Source organism: Anomalospiza imberbis, chromosome 3, assembly GCF_031753505.1.
Source record: "Anomalospiza imberbis isolate Cuckoo-Finch-1a 21T00152 chromosome 3, ASM3175350v1, whole genome shotgun sequence".
Classification (NCBI taxonomy): domain Eukaryota; kingdom Metazoa; phylum Chordata; class Aves; order Passeriformes; family Viduidae; genus Anomalospiza; species Anomalospiza imberbis.
In genome coordinates, this window is record NC_089683.1 from 100,980,945 (window position 1) to 100,993,702 (window position 12,758).

General features: G+C 43.4%; 1 protein-coding gene across 1 annotated transcript in view; it reads left to right on the top strand.

Moving 5' to 3' along the window:
• The window catches only part of PAK5 (p21 (RAC1) activated kinase 5), a 163,430-nt gene that overhangs the window by 21,720 nt on the left and 128,952 nt on the right, over positions 1–12,758 (top strand). The window lies entirely within an intron of this gene.

A 12,758-nucleotide genomic window follows, 5' to 3' on the forward strand; every position in this document is an offset into this window, starting at 1 on the left:
TCTCCAGGCAGCTATTGAAAGTGATACTATGTCATATCTGCCTCCTCTGAGTAAAATGAAATGACTGAAAGAACCAGATGCCTTTATTAATTGTGATTTAAAGTTGGCTTGTGAAAAATACAAACGGGGCAGTCATTCATTGACATATACACAGCAGCAGAGGAAGCAGAAGGTCTTAACACACACAGAGAAGGTTCCAAATATTTGCTTAAACTACATCCTTCTGGCTCTCCAGTCAGCCCTGTTTATATTTAGTGAACAACCTGTGTCTGGTTGTGGCAGGTGGGTTTCTGAACTGGTGTTGCCCTGCTGTCCAGGAGTCTCCAGAAATCATGTGGTCCCTGCAGTCAGCTATGTTTTGTGTTTGCTTGGGGATACCTTTGCACTGACATAGAGTTTTTAATGACATCCGAAGGAAAAAGGGAATAATTATTGTTTAATTTGCTTTTTCAGGGCTCAAGGCATTACTGTGGTTTTACTCTCCTTGGCTGCACCTCTGCCTAGGTTTATTTCAGCTTTAGATTGTTCAGTACTCTCTCCTGCACTGCTCAGCTCTCCATAGGCATTGCATAATAGGACTCAAAGCCTCAAATGGCTTGGGAAAGCAGGTTATGATTTGCTGCTGGGAGACAAAGTAGGACATGCAATGGTAAATCCCAAAGAAGATACCCAGATATTTGTCCTCAGTAGGATTTATTTGATCATGTTCCATCACCCTGGGAGATGGTGCCCCTTTTTTAGTCTTCAAAAGATCACTCAGTCTTCTGTGACTACATGAGTCACAAAGTTTTGTCTGTATACTAACAAAATAATTATGCAACCCTCAAACTCATGAGAGCTGGTAACAGCCTGTCCTCCAGCCACCTTCCCTGTCTGGTTCCCTCTGGCATAAAAAGACAAGGAGGGATTCCAAATTCTCCTCCTCCATACCTCCTACCCACCTCTCATCCATGTCTGCCAGTCTCTCCTCTCTCAGCTTTTATGTCCTGTTAATAAGATAAGGATCACAGGCAGTGACAAAACCATTCATTTGAAGACTAAGAGATGACCCAACTAACCTCTGAATTTTATGCTGCCTTTGTTCCAAAAAAAAACCTTCTAAGTGTGTTAAAAAGGTGGTACACATATGTGACACACTTCCAGCTGAGAACAGGAGCAGTATGTTGTCAGAGCAATGGAATCATTTAGGCTGAAAGTTAAGGATTACAACTGTGTCCTTCACACTTAAAAACAACTTCATGATTACCTAGTCCGGGAAATGAGGACACTTAGGTCTCCAGTGCAGCACATTTGCAGTAACATTTATTTATTTATTGGAATTATTTTCCTCTGGTTTATAGTATTCTGTTCCTAACTCAAATATATACACTTATGTATACACACACATATACATGCTTGCATGGTAGTGTGTACTTTGAATTTATGACTCTGCTTTGTCTAGTTTCTGACACCTTTCCCATCTTTAGGACTTATTTTAATTTTAAAAATGAAGTTTTTATCTCAATCTAGTCTACCTCTTATGCAATTCCAGTTAGCTGTGGCTTACCTGTAACAAATGTAAGTAAAAGCTTGGATTCTGAGGCAGTAGATGAGGAAATGGAAGACACTTAGAGACTGATGCTGATGGGGATCTGGACAATTCTGCTCCCAGAATATGCTCAGGGACCTTCAACCCTTATTAAGAGCATTTCTTGCAACAGCAACCTCTGAAGCTTTTGCTTCAAAGTTTAAAGCTTTATTCTTTGTCGCTGAAATTTTTACAGTGTGAAGGAACAAGTTGCTCTGGGAAGCCATCATAGTATCTTTTTTTGTTATTGGGTTGCCATGTTGTCCCTACCCTAAAAACACAAACTGCTTTCCTAAAGGACTGTCAAGTTTCTGTAAAGGACCAGGATAAAGGAGAGCTGGGATGTTCCTCTACTGCACCCTGGGACTTCCAGTTTGATTTCAGGGAAGACAGATCTCCTTTTTTACCTCATTCCTGAGCAGAGGATCAGTGGCTGTGAGGAGCAGAGCTTGCTGTGGTTGATCTGTTCATATTCTTTAAATTCATATTTAAATAATATGAACAGATCTTTGTCCAGCAGCAAGAAATCCAGCAGAAATCAAGCTACAAGGGAAGAGAGGGGGCAGTGTAGCTTTTCTCTGCTCTTAATTATCTTCTTGCATTTTTCCCTATTCTCAAATCTACTCACCTCTGCTTATTTTCCCCATTCCCTTGTTCCTGTTCCCTCAGCCCTCAGCCCTCTACCCCTCCTGGCAGCATTATTGCAAACTGGAGCTGTCTCAACATTTGCCATCTGCCATGCTCAGTGGTGCCCACTCTCAGAAGTGGGTAGGAGGAGTAAGATCTTTGATGTCTTTCTTACAGGCTCAACTCTCCAGCATGGTGTGGAAGTCATTATTATTTTGTATTCTAAAGCAAAGATGAAACTCAGAGCCATCCTTGGTTTCACATGAATCCCATGTGGTGCAGAGCACTACTTTGTCAAAGCTTCAGAAAAATGCTGAGAATGTGACAGTGCCTCCTAAAAGTTCCAAATAACCCAGTAAACAATAAATACAGACCCCTCTTTTTAACATTCTAATGCTTTTGGAGCTTTCATGATTTTCAGGGTGCAGGATCAGGATTTTGGCTGTATCACACAATTCCCAACAAATGTGACTTCTCTTTGCCATCCATTGTGTCTTGTCAGCTCAGCCCTCGGACCACGTAGCATTCCTCTTGCTATTGTACAGTAAATAGCATAGCAGGCTGCTGGGACCTTTTGATGCTGGTGAAAATTATGCTTTTCTGGCAAAAAAAACCCATAAAATTCATCTTGACCAGCCCATCTGGAAGTTCAGCAAATTAAGCTCCTACTTCTAATGCTAACACACAAGTGACACTGCTTGCTGCAACTATCCAAAAAGATGACATTGAATTTGCATCTGCAGGCAAGCATCTCAGGACTGGGAAAAGGTGCTTTCCAGGAAGAAATTCAAAATATGGGGTTTTGGTGCAGTTGAACAGGCAAAGACAAGGTGAACAGAAAGGCTTGCAGTTTTTAGAGCTGACAAGCTGCATGCCCTACTTTGGGATCCAGGCAGAGAAGGCTGTGCTGTGGTGTCAAAGGAAAGGAGCCCATGGGCAGCTGTCATTCCCTGGAATTGGACAGGAGCAGTTGCATGTGGCCTGTGCCTGGGGAATATCGAGCCTTTGAGGACTAAGCAGGATCTCTGGTGGTGTGTAATGTGATGAGCTGAATTAAAATCTTGCTGCTTATTTTTAAAAAGCCTGGACTCAGTTGACAAAAGAGATTTAGGATGTCACGTGTGTTGCTCAGTGTGTCAAAAAAAGGGAGACAGCTTCTACTTAAAAGGCAAGGCAGGAATATCTCTATCTGTGAAACATTTTCAAATACTTGTCACTGCATACAGTGTCCAGACTATTCCAGAGATTAAGTCTTCCATTTGTCAGAAGTTATTTTAGTAAGTCCCTAGGATTAAGTCCTTTTTGACAGTACTGGAGTAGTAACAAAGCAAGAAAGAGAGATGGAAAGAAAATTCTGCGAGGAAAATTTGCCATCTTCTCTAACCTGAAGTGACTGATCCTTTTTCCACTGGAACACCCCTGGCTCAGGGACAGATGGTTCAGCTGGAGTATCCTTATGCAGGGGCAGTGTGGAAAGGGAAAAGACAACTTCTACCTTCCAAATGACACATTCCAAAAACAAACAAAAAATTAAACACAGTTGTATCTCATTTCTGACTTGAAACACAAATGTGGGACGATTCTGACTTCCAAAGGCTACTGCAAAATGATCCCAAGGGAGTAAAAATGCTTGAGCTGCTTCTCCACACAGACTAATACCTACTTCTGTTATGGAAGGATTACCTCAGCACAGCTAACTGAGAACTTCATTTGGAGGTGCAGGAAAAGGATGAGGGCCGATCAAATCTCCTTTTCTTCCTGGTGACCAGATTTGGAAAGTGCCGAAATCAAAATGGTCTCTTCCAGCACATATTTTCATCTTAGGCACACAGTGCAGATACAGATTCATCAGGTAAACTGATGGCACAACATTATGAAATTAGGATTTATCTCTGGTTAAAAGTTAATTATGTTGGAGAAACAGCATGTTTTTGAACACAGGGGCTCTTCCCAGGTGATGAAAAGCCCTTGCACTGCCAGATTGTTGGGAAATTCCAGTGGTGTCAGAGTAGATACAAAATCAGTTCAATGAGGATAAACTGATCCGGGGTAAGAATTAGCAGATTTTAAAAGAAGTTTACACAGGCCTTAAATATCCCACTCCAGATCTGCCCAGAATTAACTTTCAGTAATTTAGATTAATGCTGTAAAGGAAGTACCTGAAAAAGCAGAGGACATATTTACATTGATTTGACTGCAGATTCTTACCGTGGAAGAGATAGAAATGTGAAATCTGACTCATACAAGGAGTTCCTACAAGTGACCTAGCCAGCAGGGGTGTAGCTTTTGAGTACAAAGTGTGCCAATCTTGCTGGTTCTGACTAACATTCCACCGTGGCACCTATAGATTTGCCTGTTAGAGCTCTTATTTTTATGGAAAATCTAGCCCACCAACCACGTTAGAAGCTGAACAACTTTATCATCTCTGCACTCCTGCAGTTTTCCCAAGCCAGCGACCCGAAGGGTTGCGGTTTCCTTGGATCATCAGTGCAGAATATTGACAGTAATGAGTTCTTTGCACTTGGGATTTACTATTTCCAGAAAAAATCCCGTGCCAGTCGGTGCCCACGAGGTGGCAGCCTGTGCAGGAGAAACCTGCAGGAGAAGAGGATTGTCCTGAACACCTTCCCCCTCCCCTGCGCAGGCAGAAGCGGCCTCTGCCCTGCAGCCCCGGGCTGCAGCACCCTCTGCACCAGGTTTAGGGGATCGGATAATGTGCCAGCCTCACCTGCACCGCAGGATCCCACGGGCAGGAAGCAGCTGAGACACAGACAAGCAGGAAATACCACGGAGGAACCAGGCAGGCTGGGATGATTTAGAGGAATAGAAGGAAAATCCCACCCCTGCAAACACAGTCTGAGGGGGATGCAATGAAAGAGACCCAGGAGGCTGATGGCCAAAGAATACTTCGTGCTGATGAGCGGCGAAAGAGCTCTGAGTTTGCAGTGCAATAAATATACATGAGCACAGGAGGGTGCTGCTCTTAGCGTAAGGCAGCATCTCTCTTCCCTGCTCCGTGGTGCCATCAGCTTACAAGCCTCAGAAGGGTTTGTGTTTGTTCATCCTGGACAGAGCCCGTGGTGATACAGCTGCTGAATAACCCCAGATCGCTACGTATTTCTAGAGTCAAGTGACATTCATGTGAAGGGCAGGTTGTGCTTTGAGGTGACAACCAGCACAGCCAGGAGTCTGCTGGAAAAGCACCCCAGTCTGTCATCCTGCAAAATGCTAGTACAGGGGAAGGTGTGGATAATTTTACTGCCATCCCTCTCTAGCTAAGGGTATGAATCAGAGACTGGGTAGTTGACATCCCATTTGCCCTTGTGTGCAGCTGTTCAAGGACGGCCCAGAAGGTGGCACATCATTTGCCAGTTGGTCCGGGCTGGAGGAGCCAAGACACTGATTTCTATTGGAAATTACTCTGCAATTTTGTAGAGTATTATTTGCCAGATAACCTTAGCAGTGTATCAGCTAGTAGTGAGGGTGCAAGGATGGGTAAGGAAGTGCAGGAGAAGTGGTCTAAGAGAACAGATCAAATCAGAGACTGATGTGACAGAGAAGCCTGGTTTCCTTATTTACAAGTCTGAGTTGTCCTGTGTGCAGGACAAGAATAACACCTGCAGACCCTGATGCCCCCTCAAAAAGAAAAGTAAATGCCCAAAGGATGGAAATACATAAAGGTTTGCATTTTTAAAAATAGGAGTCAAATAGACCTTTTAAAAATGGAAGTCAAAAGTCAGCTCCATTAGAGTTGGAGGGGTGCAAGATGAGCTGTATCGTAGACAGCAGAGAGGCTTTGAATAGAAGAAACAGAGATTCTGAATTTGCTGCTAAGCTCACTGATGCAATTTGAGACCCACAGAGAGTGACTTGAGACAGCAGCTACCACTCACCCACCTGCATCTGATCCCAAACATCATCTACATGATGCAGAAGGAATTAATCAATAGGTCTGGTTTCTTCCTGGAAAGCCCACAGAAAAGAAGGCTTGGCTTTTCTGACACAGTTCCACCTCCAGCTGCCAGAAGCACTGTCCAGCCTGACATCTCTGAACAACTGCATGGGGTTACCTCCTTGTCCCTGCACTGGGACAGCACAGACAGCCAGGTTCTGGGTTCAGAGGGGGAGTACATGGCTGGCAGGGATCCTCTGTGAGGATAACAGGATGGAAATGTTACTGTTTAGTGCCTCCTCATACAGTCCTACTTTTATTAGAACATACAGGACCCATGTTTTGACAGCTGATGTTTTCCTATACACCTGAGCTGAGCAGTTTCCCTGACTTGGGATTCTTGCCTCCCCTAACATTTGTATCACTGGTAAGAAATTGCAACTGCACCACTGCAGAAATATGGGGGCTCACTTTTCCAGCCCAGGCAGTGTGCACATCATTTGGACTGGCACCTTCCCAAGCATAATATTCTGAAATGTCACTCTGCTCCTGGGTGAAGCTTGGCTTCTTCCCAGCTTGTCTTCTCCTTTGGCTTGCAGCATCTGTGCATCTTGCCCTCATTTCTTGGCATGCAGATGCCCGAAGGTGTAGAAGACAGTGCTCTTGTTAATGCTGGGAAAGTGAAAATGTATTTTAAATCCTAGAGGGATTTTGCCAGGGTGCTTCTTGCCATCGTGCAAATGCCCACTTTTTGAATGGACCCCCAAATGCAAGGGAGATGCTTTGGAGCAGCACAGGGAATGTTCAAGGCCTCCTGACAGCACTCTAAACTGGGTCATTTTTAATGCTCCTTAACTTTAAGCCTCTGTATTTGGAACTTTGGATTTAAGGTTTTAATGATAAAATTTGCATTTGGGTTTTGGCCATTCCCTTCCTCTGATGGTGTTGCAATTCCTTTTTAATTTTGGCAGATTTCCAAGGGTGCCAGACAATCAGGGAACAGGAATTGACTCAGATTCAGACAATGTGCCACAGAGCAGCCCAGTTCTGTGATGGTGTTCCCACTTCAAAGCAGCTTTCTTTTGGGCAGAGCCCACTGGTGTTGCTCTGGCAGTGGACAGGGATGGCCACAGTTGTGTTTCAGACCACTGAGAATCAAAGCCATTCCTGAAGCACTGGGAACATTTGGAGGCTGAGTTCTTATCTGGGTTGCTAAAGAATATCCTGTTTCTGAAAGCCCTGTGTCACATGGAGGCTGGTAAATAATGAATGCCAGGATGCATAGCTGAGTGTTGGCATAAGAAAGGAGCTGTGTTCTGAGCACCAACTTCTCAGCCTGGCAGCAGCAGGACGCAGTTAACCTAAATTTGCTCAGCTGGGTTTTTTTTGTTTTGGTTTTTTTTTTTTTTTTCATTAAGTTGATAATAGCTTTTCCTTTTCTGTCATTAAATAGCTTCTGATAAAAATATTTTCCCAAGGGAAACAGGAAAGACTTGTAAATCTCTGAAAAAAATATGTTAAAAAAAACCTACCACAAATGGAGTGTGTTCTACTTTCCAAAGCATTTAATTCCATCTCCTGAGTTGTGATTTGACATACAGAGGAAAGGGGGTGGCAAAACTTGATTAAACCAGGCTCGAGTTTGGACAGCACAGCCACAGAGCCAACATTGGTCCCAGGTCCTGCAAGGTTTTAATCCCAGGCATGGAAGAAATTGAAATCAGTTCTTTACTCTGTCGTGGCCATACCAGGAGGGAAGAGCAAATCTCTGACAAAGGTCAACAGAGACCCAAAGGCAGCTCATGGAGCTGGCCTTGTGCAGCTCTGTCCTGATTAAAACACTCAGGGAGTGGCTTAATGTTACATCACAGAGTTTTGGCAGCACTGACAAGGGAAAAGCAGTACTGCTCTACCCTGTTCTCCCTGTTCCCTCCTCACAAGCCCTTATCTTCCTGCCTGTGTTGTCTGATTATGATAAAGGTGGTTCTGGCCCCTCCAGAGCCTGCCCCTCCCTCAGCAGGCAGTTCACTGGGCAGTGCCAAGGGATGATTCCATGGTGTCCTTAAGTAGGCTGAAGATAATAGCAAACACACAGGAATAAAGCAGCAGCAGGGAACTCAGTATCTGCTTAAATATTCTGATTACAGGTATATTTAAAGGTGCTAAATTTCTGAAGCTAAAAGGCATTCTTAATATTCATTAAGTTGATCATGTCAAGGGCTTTCTTGTGCAAGGACATGAAGGAAAAACCCCAGCTTAATATTGCACAACAGGGTTTTTAAGATTTGCTGGTCTCAATTCAATTTTTATTTTGTTGTTCCATAAAATCATGTGTTAAGAATAGATTTATACTAGGCTAGTTCCTTGGAGTCTCCAATTGCCAAATCCTTCTCTCTTTTTTTTCCCCCCACAAGTGAATTTCTATAAAAATGTAGCCATTTGTAAACAACCAATGTATTCAATAACATTTCTCTCTGTGGTACATTTATGCTAGAAATCCAGAAATGAGAAACTCTGAAATGGCAGCATACTGGGAGCGCTGTCTCTGTTTGATTTCCTTCTAGCCTGAATTTTCATAACAGTTGCATTTGGGTTTCAGTTATACCCTACACTGGCTGATGAATATTAAACAAGGTCTACAGACATTTCTTGGGTTTGCTTTTACAGACTCTTCTTATACACAGGTATATTTTTTGATGGTGCCCTTCTTGGTGCCCTCTACCTCTCTATTTTATTGTTCTCAGGTTGTTCTGAGAGACAAGTGACAGTATGAGACAGGAGGAGAATGATTACATTTTTCAGGAAAATTATACAGAGTAGAAAATCAATAGTTAGATGCTCCCTGGGACTGCCTAAAACTTCTTTGAAGAATAATTAGCTTGCAAGAGAGCTCTGGTGGCTGGAATTGCTCCCCAGTTCTGCATGCATAAGATAAATTTAGTCTGGAATAAGCAGTGTGTTTGAGGTCTCCTTGCTGATCTGGGGAAATGATTCATGTGGACAGAATGAAGAAATTATATAGAAGAGGTGTGGAAGAAAACCAGACTGACCACATCCATCCTGGGCTTGGAAGCCAGGAACAAGCAGCAGGAGAAACAGGGAAAACCCATACTCATGGGAGTTAGGGGCTGGGGCTCAGCACCTGGTGGTGCAGGTGACTCTCTTCCAATGACAATTATCCACTGGACTGGCAGAGCTGAGGGATTACCAGTGGGGGGATTCCAGCCCACTCCACAGCTGTAAGTGCTTCATTTGCTAAGCAGCAGCATCAGATCAAGGGTTGTATTTAAGCAAACTGCCTTAGGTAGGGTTCAGGACATGCTTCCTAAACTTGGAGGAGACAATAGGGAGCAGCAGAGGTGTCCGGGTGAGCTCCACCGTTGTGTGCTGGTCCTTTGACCATTTTCAGTGTGCTGTTTCCTTCTGGGATATTGCTACAGGCAATCCTGAAGTCAGGAGATTTAACAGCTCTGTGGGTTTGAGCTGGCCTGGGAGTGAGATCAGTCTTGCTCTCCAGAGCTGTCAGTGCTCTGTCTTTCAGAAGCATAAAACCACCCTTGGAATGCACAGAAAGCTGCTGCAAGGGGTGTCAATAGCAGTTCATGACAGACTAAGTGACATCTAATTAATTCGTTATCTCCCTAAAAGGAAGGACTAATAAGGCTGAAGAATGTGCTGGAGGCATAATGTAGGAGGTATTATGGGAGATTTGAGAGAGATCTAACAAAACAAGAGAATGAAGGAGCACAGTAGTAAAGGAAGTCACCATAGTGGAGGTGATCACAGGGTATTGGAGAATGATCTCCTAGGATGAGTGAAAAGTCAATGTTTAGTATTTGTTGCTATTTCCATTCTTAAAGTCATAAGCATTTTATGAAAATACATCTCTGGTTTTCTTGGGTTTGGTGTGTTGGGTTTTGTTTGTTTGGATTTTTTATATGTATCTATTCTTAGGAATTAGAAAAACATCCAAGCACATGTGTAGCAATAAGCATGTGACTCAACCCCTCTACAGACACAGATGTCTCTCCCCTTAATTAAATATGTGCTAAAATGGTCTGTTGGAGCAAAGCCCAGTAGTGCAGGTTTGAGCTGTAGGTCCAAAAGTGGTGCTAACAAGCAGATCTAGAATTATAGACCTGTCAGTTTAGCTTTGGTTCCTGGAAAAACACTGGAACAACCAAGCAAACTATTGGAGAGCACCTAGAAGAAATTGAAGGGATGAGTAACAGGCAGCATAATTTTTTTTTTTTTGAGATGTGAGACTCAAAGGTTTGAGTTCTGAAGCTGCTTCATGTATGCCTCTATAATGATGACATGGCTGAAAATATCTGGATGCAAAATTGGTTGAAAATTTGATAGGTATGTGTTTTAGGAGAGGTTTTGTTTTGCATCTGTCTTTAGTTACACCTGTGGAATGGCTGAGGCAAGAGAGAGCATGCAGTTTAAACTTGCAGCTGGTAGCACTTTGGAAAGGCTGTGAGCCCACTGGGTAGCATTAGAATTCAGTGTGGTGCTTACAAGTGGAGAGGTGGTAAAAACCCCACCAAAATCAGCTTGCCATGCAGCTGGGACAGTGTTTTGTCCCTCTGCTGATACAGATTTATGTATTGCAATAAACTCTTCATATAGGTTATTCTATAGTTATGACATGTTTGGGACCAACAGCTACATGTGTAGTTGACTTATCAATCAGGATGATAGAGTTTGGTGGCTCACAAGCTGATCATCAATAAAGAACACCATGCTGTTACAGAAGAGGCACATTAAGTGTATGAGCAGGACTGTTCCCCCTGTGGCAAATGCAATAATCCAGCAAGCAGGAGCATTTGCTTTTGCCTAGGGTACTTCCAAGTTGAGCTGGACTGGATTGAATATGAAAAGGACGGCAGGAAGGTCCAAAGGTCCAAAAAGGACCTTGATCCAAAAGGCTTCATTTGCTAGGGAAGGTGGAGGGGGTTTCATCCTCAGGAGAGGGAGGCTGAGGGGAAGACTGTATTTCTCCCCAAAACATTGTCAGCTGCTGCAAAGGGAAAAGGTAATAATTTGGTAATCCTGACCCTGGCAGTTAAGACAAGAATCTTTGGGTTAAATTGCTCCCAGGGAAAATCAGGGCACTTTATTTTTAGTAACTAATCTGATACTAAGGGAGTGGGAAGGACTGGAGCAGATTTCCTGGGAGAGGTCCGTGACTCCTTCAAAATAAGCTAGACCCCCTGTCAGGAATGGCCTATACATGTCCTCCCCTAGCCAGGCCAGTGGACTAATCTCTGGAAATTCATTCTAGACCTCTGCTCTTCTAGGGCTCATTTACACTAATCTACCAGCATGAATCCAGGTTGATTTAACTAAAGCAGAGCCAGTAATCTCATCTCGATGGAAAGGGAATCTTGTCTTCTCAGCAATACAGCTTTAGTTATCCAGAGGTTTTCCATTTTGGAAATAATGAACGTGTAAGTGTAATTCACTTGAGTAACAAGTATTAAATGTCTAAGCACACAGAAGAACAGGGTAGGAGGGTGCATGCAGCAACAAGGAAATCACAATATATAACCTGAAACTAATTTGATAATTAGTGTGTGAAGTCCGAGGTGTTGATTTTGTTCCACCTTGCCTCAGCCCCTCAGTGATGGTTTTGGAGGCAGATAGAGAGCAGTAATGTAGAGCATGTTTCTGACAGCTCTCCAAGCATCAGCAGAAGTAGCACTACAAAGAGGGAATAACCAAGGTAACTGGATTATTTTGCTTGGCTTCTCAACTTGCTTTATAAACAAGCTCCCCATAAAGGAGTTTTACTGAAATCTCCTCGTTAGGAGAACTGACTAATTGGTGAGACAACCAATGTCTAATGGGCTTGATCTCAGTTTCCTAAACCCAAGCTCTTGAAAATGTTAAGGTTTCTTTGACAGAAATGTTCAAGTGCAAATGTTGTGGGATAATCTGTCAGCAGCATTATCCAAAGCCTGTCTGGTATATAAATGGCTCCTGGGACAGAGGACTCCAGACCCCTTGGCTTTCTCTTTTCCCCAGGCCATACTCTATAATGCTTCTATCAGTTTCACTGCCTTGTCTATACAGGGGGACAAGTTCTCACATCCATTGGAAAAGAGGCAGAGAGTGGGAGCCCTCTTTGGAAACAAGGATTCAGCCACAGCAGTGGGTATTTAAGGTTTTGGTTGGTGTTTGAGGTTTATCCTTCTGGCCCTAGGCAAGAGAGGGTTGTTATTCAGTGTCTACTTGGAAGCACACAGAACTTAACAGTGGGGAATGGTTTTTCAGGCTCTGCCCTGGGCACAGCTGGCTTGTGACACAGTGCAGTGCAAAGTGTGTCCAAGTGGCACAATGGAAACTTGCCAGTTGTTCCTTATTAAAAGAAATATTCAAAAGGCCAAAATAACTCACCTACCCATAAGACATTGCTGCTTGCAGTTGTGGTTTTTCATGCTTCTCAGAGCTGATACAACAGCATTGCCCATAGTTATTTTTTGGGGTTTTTTGGGTTTTTTTTCCATCCCTAGGGAATGCCAAAATAAATTAGACACATTATAGCAAACTAATCTTGTGACTTCGCATTTCCAAGTTTCTGTGCTATGGGATGTGGAATCCAGGCTTTCTGGACAGATGCTGCCTGTGGCAGTCACTGTTTCATTGCTGTGTTTGCTCACAGATTAG